Below are 13,279 nucleotides of genomic sequence, written 5' to 3' on the forward strand. Positions count from 1 at the left end.
ATGTACCTACTGTGTTTAGAAGATGAGATGAAACTTGTGAGAGGTGTTCTGCATGGCTTTTAAAATGTCTTCTTGGTGGGCTTGCTGGTGTTCCATGGGTTGTGGCCCGGAACGTATCCTTGAGTTGTGGCTCGGGATAGGGGTTAAGCACGTGGCATTCTATGGGTTGTGGCTGGAATGACTTCCCTTGAGTTGTGGCTCGGGATAGCGGATGAACACGAGGAACCTTGAGTTGTGGCTCGGGTTGGCGAGTGTGCTAGTGTGCCAGTGTGAGTGTGCTAGTTGTGGCCAGTACGGATGGTTCCAGATGGATTGCCATCCTTAGTGGTTGCTGACAAGTTTGGTAGTCATGGGACGTTACGGACTATGTTCGTATTTGGGAACTCCACCTGGCGTTACGATGTGTGATCCGTAGCATGGTTTCCGCACGTGCTCTATCGATTGTGGCCGATAGGTGTGGCAGCAAGACACCTTGAGATACTTACTAGAAGATGTAGAACACTACTAACATGGTTGTGGCTATGTGAAAGAAATGGAACGCGGTTCCCTGATGTACTTAATATACATGGTGGTGGCCATGTGGAGGGAAGGTAACGAGTCTTCCACTAGGTGCATCGGTATACATGGTGGTGGCCATGTGATGGAAATGGAGTAAGGTTCTGTGGGAAAAGTAAGGATATTCTATATGGTTGTGGCCATGCAGTATAAAGAAAGAGTTCGTGCTATTGTTGCATTATTTGTATTGGGTTTACATGTATATGTATGTTTGGTATATTTTTGTGTGTTTTAACTGTTAGCTCACCCTATCTGTTTGTGTTTGGCGATGATTGTGTACGCGGTACACGTGAGCAGGTGATGATGCAGGTGGAGCTGGTGAGGCTTAGCTGCGGAGAGGGGATGTTTAGGAGAACTTTTATGTTCACGTTTTTGTTATTCTCTTTGGAAATATGATGTAAAGGCTTATGGCTTATTTGACTAAAATCACAGTTTTGTATTTATGGACTTACTGGTAATTTAATGAAGTTTTACATTTCCCGTGTTTTGGGAAACGAGGTATTATTATTAAATGAGTTTTTAATAAATGATGCTGACGTATTATCTCTATTTTATTTTTTTTTAAATTCGTAATATCCAGGCGGGATGTTACAGCTAGGGACGAAATTAACTTTCTTTTTGTCAAAATTTATTTTGGCATGGAGATAAAAATAAATATTGCACTTTGTGAGGATCATTGGACAGAGAAGTGATAGAGAATTTGGGCTGGTTTGTAGAGAAGAATTGAAGGGGAAGCCATTGTTGGAGTGGAAGCAAAGCTTAAGAGAGTTTTTGGGTTAAGGACACACACCAAACTCGAATTAAGCAAGGATTCCAGGTAAAGGGAGTTGTCTCGTGTGTTTTATTTTGTATTTCAATAAATATGCTTTGCCATGTATAATTGCATGAAATCCCACTCTCTCTATAGCGCTGTTTCTCGAGGCGATGCTTTAGATTTTGCTTGTTTTTGTTGGATTCTGGTATGAACCGCCTGGCGATGATGAATATCTGCCAGGCGGCGCAACGCTGTCCGTGGTTATTTGGTGTGGTGTTTGGGTAGGAGTCATTGCGACTTCTAAATGCGTTTTTGTGAATAATATTGTATGTTAAGTATTATAACTTTTATATAATTGGGGTATGATGGTGCTTGGAGGAAGTCCTGCATGATTAATCATGGGCAGACATTGGATTCTTGTAAGGGAAAAAGGAACGAAGTAATCTGCCATAAATCAATGACTATATAACGCATAAGGAATAATATTGTGGTGTGTTGTTTGATGAGTTTTATGTGGAGTGGGTGATTGGTGCAATTGGATCGTATGTCAAACTAGGGGAAATTAGGATTTCTTACAAGTGCAAAAACCTGGTTTGTGCCCAGGCACTAATGCACCACCTGGAGACAGCTTGCTTGCCGCCAGGCGACGACTGCCACAGAGGCAGTGGTGTGCCTTGCACAGGATGGTTGCGATAAATGTTAGTTGGAGTGAAATGGAATGGAAAAATTGGTCAATAAAATTGGAGGAATTGGTACACCAGAATTTATTGTGATCAAGACAAGGGGAGAAGTTGGATGGCATGCTATGTTAGGAGTGGTTTGGTAATGAGTGTGGAAATCTGTTGGTGGTTAATTAGTTGGGTGATAAGAAGAAAAGATATAAAGTACATAATGAGAAGGATTGAGAATTTATATACCTTAATGTGGGGAATTGGTGACCTTTAGTCTATAAATAAAAGGATGAATGGGAAGGTTAAATAAAGGGAACAAGTATAAGTTGACTAATGGTGCTGAATTATGATTATAAATTCTGACTAGAATGGATGCTATTGAGTGTGGTAAGGGGTGAGGATTCGGTGAGGATAATTGGGCAGTTTGGAAATAATTGTATAAAAGTGAGATGCAAGTATATAATCTTGAAGGATCATAGAGGTGTTATGAGCCTGGAGTTAGGAAAAGCTTTGTGTATATGTGACAATGTATTGGGAGGAATTATATCAAATTCTGGGTTGTATGGATGTTAAAAACAACAGCTAGTGCATTACTGACGCAGCGCCTGACGCCTCGAGAACGGTCGTCAGCGATAGGTTATTAAAGATGTTTACTGCACCATGTGGCGCCTAGCGGCAAGGTATGCTCCGCCAGGCGACAGACCTTGAAACAGTGGGTTTGTCTAGAGCTTGGCGCCTGGCGGCAAGGGTGTTCCGCCAGGCGGTCTGCATAGGAATTTCGCCTGGCGGCGCTTAGGCTGTGCCAGGCGAAGGTGCTGTAAGTATTGGCTTTTGTGTGTTGTTGTACGCATTGATGTAGACTTGGATCAAGAGATGTTGTGCCATGAGTGGATAGGTTCATGGATGGTGGTGAACATGTGATGATATAAGCGGGGAGGTTCATATCCAGTTATTCTCGTGTGGGGATACGAGCGGGTAGGTTCGTATGTTCTGTGCTCACACTTGAGAGATGATGCGTGCAAGGAGGTACGTAGCTGGTGGATCACGTGTGTTGGACTACGGGCGGACAAGTCCGTAGAGTAGGACTACGAGCGGGGAGGTTCATAGAAGTAGGACCACGAGCGGGAAGGTTCGTGTGAGCATCATAAATCCTAAATCCAAGGCTAACCATTTGCATGATTTGAAGGTTGAAAAGCCTTGGGGTATTAAGGTCTTGGCCAAGAACTGATTAGAATCAAATAGTTTGGTATATTTGTTAATATTATTGTTTTATATGTTAATTATTTAAGAGCTCACCCTTTCTGTTTGTGTTTAGCGATGATCGTGTGATTCGTTACACGGGAGCAGATGATATTATAGGTGATGTTGGTGATGCATAGAGACGGGGAGAGGACTAGCTTGGGAATTTTGAGCTAGGGATCTTATTATGATTTCCTTTGTTTTGTCGGATTTTGGAACTTGTATTAACATTATTGTTTAGCTTTGTTTTAAAACTTGGCGCGTTGAATAATGTTTTAAATTTTCCCGCATTTCGGAATAATAAAAGTTTTGACGTTTGAATTCCATTTCTTATTTATTTATTTTATTAGTAATTTCCAGTAGGGACGTTACAGTAGGTGCTAGAGAGACTTAGCGTCGGAGCGGGGTAGCTAAAGGATATTTTTATTTCTACAATTTTATATTATTTTTCTGTAATTTAGATTTTAAATTTGGATTTGGAGATATAAGGATTTGAATTAAACTTTATGCTTTCAACATTTTGGCGCTTATAATAAAATTTTGTTTTCCTGCATTTTGAGAAATGTGTGAAATAAATGTTATCTTTTTATTTATTTATTATTAATTTTATTTAAATAAGTAATATCTAGGTAGGATGTTACAGTTGTTGCAAGGACTAAGGCATTATCGCCCAAAGCAAATATGGTAAAAGACAAACCAGCTAAAAAAATGTATCAGAAAAAGCCTAATCACAAGAACAAAAATTTTTAAATTTCCCATCCTAGTGGATCTAATCCCACTTTGAAGAAAAAAGGAAATTTCTTTGTTTGTGGTAAAAATAGGCCATCATGCACCTCAATGCAGACATAAAGTTAGAAATGATAATCCTCTTAAGACAAATATAGTTGAAGGACAAAACATAATTGTTGCTGCCATTTCACAAATAAACCTTGTGACCAATGTGAACAAATGGGTGGTAGACTTTGGTGCTACCAAGCACATTTGTGCGAACAAAAATGCGTTTACCTCTTACACTAGTGTGGGGAATGGAGAAAAACATGTTTATCTCAGTGATTCCATGACAATTATTGTCTTAAGAAAAGGAAAATTTCTTCTAAAGCTCACATCTAGGAATATTCTAACCTTAAGTGATGTACTACATGTGAATCAATCGGATTTAATTTGATCTTTGTAGCACTATCAGAAAAAATTGGGGTTATGGGTCATTTTAATATGATAAGATTGTTTTGACAAAAAATAATGTGTTTGTGGGGAAGGGATATCGTGATCAAGGTCTTTTATTATACTTAACATTTATTAAGTTGTTAATAAATTTGATTCTTTTGCTTACATTGTTTTGTATGATGTGTGGCATGCTAGATTAGGACATGAAAATTCCTCATATGTTATGCAATTGCGACGACTAAGACTAATTAATATGTATGATAAAAAGGTAAGAATATGATATATGTATGGAATCTAAATTAACAAAGAAAAATTGTCATTTTGTTGAACATCAAATGAAGTCCTACGATTAATTTATATTGATCCAACTGACCTAAAATAAATCATGTCTAGAGGTGGTAAAAATTATTTTGTGACATTCATTGATGACTACTCTAGATACACAAAAGTGTACTTAATCAAACATAAAGATAAAGATTTTGATTTGTTTTTAACTTATAAGGCAAAAGTAGAAAATTAGTTAAAAAGAAAAAAATAAAAGGACTAAATCAGGTAGAGGTGGTGAATATGTATTATTTAATGATTATTGTGTTAAAGAAGATATTGTTCATGAAGTAACCCTGTCATACCCACTTTAGTCTAATGGAGTAGTTGAGAGAAAAAATATAGCACTTAAAGAAATGATGAATGAAATGGTTATTAGCTCTAGTGCACCTGATAACTTTAGGAGAAAAACTCTTCTTACATCATTATTACAAAATAGGATACCATGTAAGAAAATTGGTAAAAATCCTTATGAGTTATTGGAGGTTATAACCTAACCTTAAATTCCTATGAGTGTAGGGGTGCCTACCTAAAGTAATGTTACTTTATCCTAAGAAAAGGACAATAGGCTCTAAAACTTCTAATTATATGTTCTTAAGCTATGCAGAACATATAGATATTAATAGTTATACCATGTGTGCACGTTTGAGGAGAAGTAAAAGACAAAGGAAGAAAACTTCCTTTGGAGATGACTTATATAGTTGAGAAGGATCTACTAGTGCTCCTGATGCAACACATTGGGATAAGGCCATTAAGACTAAAATTGAATCAATTAAGAAAAATAATACTTAGACGTCAGTAGACTTGTCTAAAGGAGCAAAATTTTAGGTGTTACAATTATAAGGAAGGGAAATAGTATTTTACTATCCCAAGAACGATACATTGAAAAACTTCTTAGGTAGGAAGTTTGGATATTATGACTTCAAATCAATGCGATTCGTTTATGATGCTAATTCTAAGTTATAGAAAAATAGAGGAGAATCTATTTATCAACCTTAGTATACTGAGATAATTGCGAGCTTACTACACTTAAGGAGTTTTTCTAGATTAGACATTGCTTATGTAGTAGGTAGACTGAGTAGATACTGTAACATCCCTAAGGAATATTACATGAAAATAAATAAATAAAAACGGAAATACAATAACGTCCACATTTAATACAAACCATTTCCCAAAACCACGGGAAATTTAAAACTTTAAAATTCAAATCCATAAATCCAGGAGTTCATAATTCATAAAACCGGATTAAAAATCAAAAACTCCCAAAGGGATTACATAATTTTCTCAAAGCTAAAAATGTACAATTATATACATATACAATATTATTCCCCGGCTAGCCCTCGCTCTGCGTCTAAGTGTCACCTAGTCCACCTGTCACATCATCTGCTCCCGGATAATAAGTTATCCGATCATCGCCACACACACACAGAAAGGGTGATCTATGCACAACATACATATACAAAACATGATATAAATATGTTTCCCAACCCAAAATAACATAACTAGATTTATAATTTCCAAATCACCCAACCATGACCTCATAGTCCTTCATGAGTCATATGCATGAACTAGGTCTTGGGACTTCCCTGTGCTCCCACGAAACTAACTCATTCGTGGTCCAACCCTATGAGCCTATCCCGCTCATAGTCCTGCCCTACAGACTCCTCGCCTATAGTATAAACATCCAAGTCTCACACTTGGACCCTGGCACGCACGCAATCACCATACTATGAACTCCTTGCCCAATAGTAGCCGACGGAAACATCACAGTTGCTTGCCCATCGTGCGCCCGACACATGCAATCACCATACTAAGGACTCCTCGCCTATTAGTAGCCGACGGGAACTCAACCAGTTCCATGCCCATCATGTGTCCAACCACCGAGCACATCCCAGACCCCTATTGGACTTAGTCCTTCAAGCCCACACACCACAACACATGCATATACAATCTAATCATGGTATAACAATCAAACACACTCACAAACACATAGAAACTTAGTGCATCGCATAAACTCGCTTAGGCTAGGGACCCCTCGCCCAAGCTAGACCCTTAATCTCGCTTAGGCTAGTCCACCTCGCCTGAGCGAGTTTAACTCAGTAACCAAAACACGTCATCTCGCTTAGGCGAGAACCTCTCGCCTGGGCGAGCTACACGTTCGCCCAAAACCCCTTCCCATCTCTCCTGGGCTAAGATACAAACAAAACACCAAAACCTGACCAAGACATCTCGCTTAGGCGAGCCACTCTCGCCTGGGCGAAACCCTGGTTCGCTCAAAATCCACAAACCCTCGCCTAGACGAGAAGTCGCGCTCAACACGCGCAACTTCCACACCATCTCGCTTAGGAGAACTTATCTCGCCTGAGCGAGCGTACGTATCGCTCAAACCCAATCCTCGTCGCCTGAGCAAGACGCTCGTGTGGCAACAGGGTTTACATCCCTGCTAATCTCGCCTAGGCGAGCCTGGCTCGTCTGAACGAGAATTGCAGGTCTCTACACTGATTATGCACACAACAACAGCGACACAAACATCAATTTACGTTCCAATCATACCAATTTAGTTTACCCGTATTTCAACAACACATATACATATTTTAGACTACCTTTGGTTCCCAAAACTCCAAGCACGCACAATTACATCATATACAGTGCATAATCTCATTATATTCATACAATTGAGTCATAATTCCATTACAACAGTACCAAACCCACAACCCCCGAAATTCATTTCATATCAGCACGAAATTCATCACACAAAATCTGAAAAATCAACAAGTATGACCTAACGCATACAATTTCAGGTTCAGCTCCCCTAACCTAAAAGTTTGATTGAACTTGGAAGAAAAATGGGATTTCCTTGGTTTGCCTATGACGTGCCACAGTCTCCCATAATTTAGCCCCTTTTGCGCACCCAAACCTCACCTCTCAACCTCAATTTCATGCTCTTTGTGCAGCAGCTCCCCACAATTGCCAAAACCCTCCCTTTTTAAAAATAAAACGGGATTGGGCTTAAGGTGGGTTTTAATTCCTCTTAATGTCAATTATTTGATAGTTTTTCCAAAACCCTTGGCTGCCCCCCATTCTGCTAGGTTCTCTACCCTTCCACATTCACTCCATTCCAAGTTTAATAAAAATAAAGGTTAAGTTCTGTCTACCAAGGTTTGAACCGATGACCTTTCACCCACAATGCCAAAGCACAACCACCATGCCAATTCACATTTGGTGATATACCCAATGAACATAAGTTTACAATACCAATCACCTACTCATATATATTCTTAAAAATTAATAATAAAACAACAACACATAATTAGCATACATAGGACTCGAACCCAAGTCCTCTCACACAATCAAAGTACTCTCAACCACTTGAGTTACTACTTTTCCACATCACAATAAACAACAATTAATACCATAAAGGCGCCTTCTACCCGCATTTATTAATTAATTAATTAATTAATTAATTTTCCCGGGTCTTACAGATACACTCAATGTATAAATCAAGAACATTGGGATGCACTTGCAAGGCTTGTGAGCATAGTGGATTATGTGAGTAAAATACTATTCCCTTCCACTATATTTACTCAAGCCACTTACAAACAAACAAGTGGTGGTAACCCAACCTTTGTGATTGAAGATCCCATGAATAAGGTTCATCTGAGTAAAAACATGCCGCTTGTGAGATATGCTAGTACGAAAATTTATTTTAAATCAGTATATGCCATTCTTATGGTGTGTGTGTGTGTGTGTGTGTGTGTGTGTGTGTGTGAAAGTGTTAGATACTACATTATTGAAAAGTTAAACTTTGTAATTAAAATATTATATGGTGTAATAACTTTAACTTCTAACAAAGTTTTTACTGATTTTCATAACCCTTAAGGGTGGTGTATGATTTGCGGCATATGGTTGATGAAATCAACTATATGAGTTTCAAGTGAGGCCACTTGCATGAGATCTTTGTAGATCTATGAAGCACTCGTGAATATCGGGCATGCATAAAAGCCTAGTAAGCTCCACACACAAGAATTGTGAGGGGAGTATTGTGATCAATAAACTGCTAACACACACCAAGTGTATTGGTTCATATAGCTTGTCATACTAACTACATTGTGTGTTAAGTTTCTCAATATAGAATTCTTTCATATAGTTTGTTATACCAACTACATTGTGTTTTATGTTTCTCAAAATAGAATTGGTTCATATTACTTGCTATACCAACTATGATGCATTCATATTATATGAGACCTAAGACTTTCTTCATACGAACTTTCTCTCTTTCTATCTCTTGCCTTTTAAAATATGTGGGGGATTGTAGTAAAATAGGGTGTTTCAAAAGGTACCCACAATTTTCAAAAGGTACCAGCTCTGATGCATTACATATTATATGAGATCTAGGATTTTCTTTTTACAATCTTTCTCTCTTTCTATCTCTTACCTTATGAAATATGTAGGGCGATTGTAGTGAAATAGGATGTTTCAAAAGGTACCCATAATTTTCATGGAGAGTATTTGCAACGGTCTACGTGTGCATCTGTTTTTCAAAACGGTGCCCACTATTTCCTCACATGAGGCCCTTCATTTTGTTGTGATATGTTGGGATATTCTTTTTATTTTCTTCCACAAGTTTCAACCGAGGATGTTAAGGTTTTTAAGCCCATTTGCACCAATAAAAAGGTACTCAAGTGCGTCTCTGAAAGACACAATTTTCTCATCTTTTCATCTTCTCTAATTTCATCTTTTCTCTTATATCTTGGGTTTTCTATTCTCCTAAAATTATTTCTTGCTAGTTATGAATTTCTAAAAAAATTTAAGAAGTTCCTGTTGTGTCATAGAGGACATGAAGCACACTATGAATAAGTTTTTGAAAACAGTGATCATTAATGTCTTACGAAACCCATTTAGTTCATGTTCCTATCCACAATTTATATCACTTATTTATTGTAAATTAACTTTATCTCTAATTGGTGTAAGACTTCTAATACACTCCCTTCACACCGAGACAAATACTTTAATTCAAAAAATAACAAAAAGTTGTATTTATTATACACAAATTTAGTTAAAAAATTGAAATTATGTTATCATACACAACGATTTGATTAAAATTAAAATTGTGTTATCATGCTTTAATTAAAGAACAATAAAAATGACTTAATTATAAAAAAAAATATATTAACAATTTGATGTCTAATAAACATATAAAAAAAATACACATTTTATTACTGTTAACTTTTCTTATAATCAATGAAAGTTACACAAGAAGTATACACATTTATGAGAAACAATTTTATTTAAAACAATTATTTGAAAACAATGAAGATAATAGATTAAAAAAGACATTAAAGAGATTATAAAAAAAAACAAATTATTCTATTGATTATTATTATTATTATATAAAAGATAATGACGAATATTTAATAAATATTTGAAATGCCAAAATAAATATATAAAATTTCTTATGATGTCACATACATAAAATATATTAAAATTGACATAAATTATTATTATATATATATATATATATATTAATTTATATATTAAAAAAGTTAAGGGCTAAAACTACTTCAAACAATGAAATGCTCCAACATTATTAATTAAATATTTAGAAATGTATTCTTTATTTTACTATATGGATAATATATTTTTATTTATGATGAGTTTAATTTGAGGTTAGCCTTTGAAGTTCACTTGTCTTGAATTTGACCTTTTTTCTCTCGATATATCCCCTGTCTCCTAATGTTTTTATATTTACATTTGATGACTTGTTAAGTGTTGATCACATTGCACTCTAAGAATAGTAAAAGCGTGGATCTCAATTTCAATTTGAAACACCGTTTACGATAGGAAAAATCCCGTTTCGATGCCAATTTGGCATTAAGCAAATAAATTCGAATTCCTTGAGCAGTACAAACCTATGATACGTCAATGAATGCTCCAAAAATTAGCATATAAAAGATAGTGCTTTTCGTTTTCCTTTGAGTTTAATAGAATAATCGAATTTAGGAGAAAAGTGAGATGTGAAGGGAATCCCTCAGAAGTTGCATACTTTTATTCTTCAACCCACTTTCTTTTCGAATATAAAATTCACATATTTTAACAACTTGCTAGCTACACTTGAAAGAATCTTTATTTTATAAACTCAATATGTAGATAGAATTAAAATTTAAACTAATTTTCTAAGAATTAATGAAAATTCTCTCCAACCAAACTTTGTTTTCTTTGTTGGAAAAATGAGAGAATATAAAAGCAAGATTCAGTTATGGGTTAGGAGGATAAAGAATGAAATTCTAAATTGTAAGATTCTAATTCTATTCCATCATTTTACAGCTCACACATGCTTCATGCTTTTTCTCAATGCTTCTTCATGGCAAATTGCCAACAAGCAAGCCACGTGTGCGTCCTTTGAGGAAGATAATAACTTCCTAAGTTATTAAAATTTGAGACTCACACCAACTCATCAAATATCCTTCTCGGGAAAGGAAAAGTGCACCATCTCCAACCAATTCCCCAAATTCTATCCTCATCATTACAAAATAAATAAAAAAAAATGTCAATAATAATATTACATGCTATTCTAAAAAGAAAATCTCAACTAATATTTTTAAACAATATTTTATTTCAACTACAATTTTTGTTTTCAAAGATTAAAGAAAGTAAATCACATGTAAAAATGTGCACCATGTGAAATTTTTAGGCTGAGTTAGAGTTAGTTAAATTTTAATTACCATTTAATATTTAGATGTGGTTTGACTTGGATTTTTTTTTTCCTAATTTGAAGCTTTTTGGTAGCATAATCTAATTTTTTAAGATTTACAATTTACATGGCTAGAAAAGTTGGTTGTGGCGTAGTTGCATTATTATCCTATGATAAGAGGGAACTATCTATTATTCGTTGGGCAATTGGGCCCACACCACCATCCACCGAATCCCTGCTAAATGGGCCATGGGCGGCTATTGGGTCAACCTCATTCTCCCTTCTCTTCTCTTCTTTTCATTTATTCTCCTCCATTCCAAAACTCATTCTCTCTCTCTCCCTTTTTTTTATTATTTTCATTTAATTCAACAATTTTCTCAAAAATGCAGTTTATGTGTTCATATAATTCAACTTATTATAATAAATTGCTTTTGAAAAATAGTTAATTCAAACAGTACTTGATAATCCATATTTAGTTTTTGTAACCCCACTTGAGGAATATCACATCTCATGCTTCCAAAGATATTTAGTAATAGATATTTTGTCAAACACACTTGAATAGTGTCACAACGACATTGCAGTCATCCATATTTACTTATATGAAAACTGTTTATTGAATAACGAATTTTTATGTTTTGAAGGAATATTATTATAATTTTGTTGAAAGAAAATTGTATGTCTTTAATCTTAATTTATGTTTTTTAATTGTTTAAGCGAACGTGTGTGTCGTGCAAGTAAAGATTTTTGAGTGATAGAAGACTGGTAGGAAGTTTTTGATATCTTTAACATCTATTTTTGTTTGTCCTTTCCACGTTAAATTTGATATTTTTATGTTTATTTTAAAAAGTCAAAGATGAATAATTAGTCTCAATAAAGATCGTAAACCAAACTAAGGTTGAATTTTAAATTCTAATTGTTTTGAATAAAATTTTAATTTGGTAGGTCAAATCAAGTACGCATGGTTTAATTTAGGTTTAATTAATAAATAAATAAACTCATCATTCCTTATATCAAAAGTAGCATGCTAGCTAAGCTTTTGGTGAAATACTTAATGAAGTTTTCTAATAAATAATAATGGTGTCCACTAACACGTTTTTATCTAAATAAATCTAAATTTTTTAGCACAATTATATGTTAATATTTAATGAACTTATATTATATACGATGAAAATAGGTTGTGTACTTAAATTTGTCATTAAAAATGATATAATAATGGTATCAATAATAATGGTATGTGATGTTCTAAATGTAGAGTTTTTAGGTATTTTTTTTTCTTGTGATGAGACGAAGAGCATGCATGGAATAAAGTATATAGTATTATCGTTTTTACAAACATAATATAACCAATTTGTAATTTCTTTAAGTTACATTTCGGATTTTAATAATTTCAATTTGACTCCAAAAATACTAACCATCTCTCACTAGTCAAATATGTATCATTTCAAATGTGTCAGATTTTATGAGCTCAAAATTGATCATTATATATCTTATGCAAAACAAAATATTTATGTCCATTATTTACATCAATACATAAAACAAAAGTAATTTTCACTATATTAACTATAATTAAACCCATCAATGATTACTAATATTGACACAACCAAAAGACAAATACTCATCATGAAATTTGTAGCATGAAAATTAGATGAAGGTAGCTTGTACATGTTAATTTTCAATTGGTCCTATTTTACCTTAGATCATTCAAAAATAGTATTATACAAAGGATGATAATTGAATGTTAAACTTTATATTTGATCAAAAGAAATTATCCAAATACAAGAGTATGCATATATAATGCCAATTATAGAACGTATAACACATAAATGACTAACTCTCAGTAAACTAAAACTTCCCCAAACTCTTAAACACTCCCCCTCCAGC

The sequence above is a fragment of the Vigna unguiculata genome, chromosome 1, assembly GCF_004118075.2.
Source record: "Vigna unguiculata cultivar IT97K-499-35 chromosome 1, ASM411807v1, whole genome shotgun sequence".
Classification (NCBI taxonomy): domain Eukaryota; kingdom Viridiplantae; phylum Streptophyta; class Magnoliopsida; order Fabales; family Fabaceae; genus Vigna; species Vigna unguiculata.